We start from the raw sequence: 2,500 nt of genomic DNA, 5'->3' as shown, positions 1-2,500 counted from the left end.
GACACAAATAACTAAAAAAATAAATATATAGCAAAATAAATAGGAAAAACAAAGAACAGCAACCCTATAACTCAGCATCATCATAACCACATCAACACACAACATCAATAACATCAACAACACCCACATCCGCTTAAGCCAACACACACGCTCCCTCTCCCTCCCTCGCGCCCGCCCCGGGAGTGAATGTGTTGACAAAGGCGAGATATTAAAAAGGGATTACATTTAATTGCTTTCATATAATCAAATAAATAAATCGTAAAAACGTTTTCGCGTTCGGCAGCAGATGCAACATGAACGTAATTCTCTATTGTGATGGAAATGCGCGGTGGAGGAGCGTTGCATTAGTGTACACTGGATTATTATTATTATCATTATTATTATTATAGATGTTATTATTATTATTATTATTATTATTATTATTATTATTATTATTATTATTATTATTATTATTATTATTATTATTATTTTTATAATTATTATTATTATTATTATTATTATTATTATTGTTGTTGTTGTTGTTGTTACTTCATTTTCTTTGGTTGTTTTCCTTCTAATATTTTTTTTGTTTTCATTCGTTCTTCTTGTTTCTATATTTAATTTTCTTCACTTTTCTATTCTTTTGTTTTCTTTTGTTTTGACTTTGTTTTCTTTCTTTTTCTTTTTCTTTTTCTTCTTCTTCTCCTCCTCCTCCTTCTTTTATTATTATTATTATTATTATTATTATTATTATTATTATTATTATCATTCATTTCTCTTTTCTTTTTTTCTTCTTTTTCTTTTCTTCTTCCTATTCTCCGTCCTTTTCTTCATATTCCTTTTTCTTTTTTTCTTCTTTTCTTTTCTTTATTTTTTCAGACAAGTCATTTAAAAAAAACACACACAACATTTAAGATAAAGAACACAAACACACAGAAAAACATGAAAAGGAAGAAAAGAGAAGACAATACAACATGCTAATAGACAGTAAATTTAATCAAAATAAAGATGAAACACAAATAAGTAATAAATAAAGATCAAAGAAACAAAATACGTGAAAAACTAATAAAATAAAATAAATACAGTAACATGAAATTCCCACGTAACGAGAAAGGAGTTCAAACCATTTCCTGGAAAGCTTATAAAAGAAAAAAAAAGATGGAAAAAACAAAAACAAAAAACAGAAACAAACAGTGAAGTAATTGAAAACGACGACCGTGCAAATAGGAATGAAAACAAAGCATAAAGAAAATAAAGTAAAAAATGGACATGATAATATAAAAGAAAGGAAAAAGCAAATGAAAGTGGAAATGCGAAAATAATGAATAAAAGGGAAATAGAAAGGAAAAACAGATGAGAGAGAGAGAGAGAGAGAGAGAGAGAGAGAGAGAGAGAGAGAGAGAGAGAGAGAGAGAGAGAGAGAGAGAGAGAGAGAGAGAGAGAGAGAGAGAGAGAGAGAGAGAGTAATACACGAAGAGATAAGAATAAAAACAAAAATGAAAGGAAAATTAAAAATAGAGAAAGACAGAGATAGACAGATAGGTAGATAGATAGATAGATAGACATATAGACAGATAGACAGATAAATAAATAAACAAAAGAAAACAACAATAAAGGAAAGCGAAATTAAAAGTAAACAGACGAATAGATAGACAGAGATAAAGAAGGAAAAAGACAAAGAAAGAAAGAAAGAAAGAAAGAAAGAAAGAAAGAGATAAAAACAGAAAGAATAGAGAATAGAGAAAGAAAAAACATTATGACTTCCCGGAGCAGAAAAAAGAAAACAGAAAAAAAGAAAAAAAACACCAGTAACAAGGGAGAGGAGAAAGATAAGAGAAAAATGATTGGCAGGAAGAGGAAAAAAAGAGGAAAAAAGTAAGAAGTAAAAAGTAGAAGATAACAAGAGGAAGACGGACAAGGAAAAAAAAAGAAAAAAGAAAGAGGAAAAAAATCTTACGTGGAGGAGAGAAGATTGACTAACGAGAGAGAGAGAGAGAGAGAGAGAGAGAGAGAGAGAGAGAGAGAGAGAGAGAGAGAGAGAGAGAGAGAGAGAGAGAGAGAGAGAGAGAGAGAGAGAGAGAGAGAGAGAGAGAGAGAGAGAGAGAGAGAGAGAGAGAGAGAGAGAGAGAGAGAGAGTCAAACACACACACAAAAAAAAAAATCGAAAACGAAATACGAAAAGCGAAGAAAAAAAAAAAGGAATTAGAGAAACAGAAAGAGATAAAAAGAAAGCAAGCGAGAAGGAAGCGAATAAAATTTACATATGCAAGCCCCGAAGAACGAGATTAAACGCGGGAAACAGCAAAACACAACGCAAAGTAGAGCGGCAAAAATTACAGAAAAAGGCTTGCAAGATATTATTTTCAAGGGGTGGAAGGGAAGGAGACGGGAGGAGGAGGAGGAGGAGGAGGAGGAGGAGGAGGAGGAGGAGGAGGAGGGAGAGAGCGAGAAGAGGGAAGGGGAATTGAGGGCAGGGAAGAGAAGAGAAGAAATGAGAGAATAGGGAAGAGGAGGGAAGGTG

At 32.3% G+C, this 2,500-nt stretch overlaps 1 protein-coding gene across 3 annotated transcripts in view; it reads right to left on the bottom strand.

The window, feature by feature from the left end:
- The window catches only part of LOC126985677 (hemicentin-2-like), a 143,917-nt gene that overhangs the window by 57,793 nt on the left and 83,624 nt on the right, over nucleotides 1–2,500 (bottom strand). The window lies entirely within an intron of this gene.

Source organism: Eriocheir sinensis, chromosome 60 (assembly GCF_024679095.1).
Source record: "Eriocheir sinensis breed Jianghai 21 chromosome 60, ASM2467909v1, whole genome shotgun sequence".
NCBI lineage: Eukaryota > Metazoa > Arthropoda > Malacostraca > Decapoda > Varunidae > Eriocheir > Eriocheir sinensis.
Note: the sequence above shows the minus strand (reverse complement) of the source record. Positions and strands in the feature narration are given on the sequence as shown.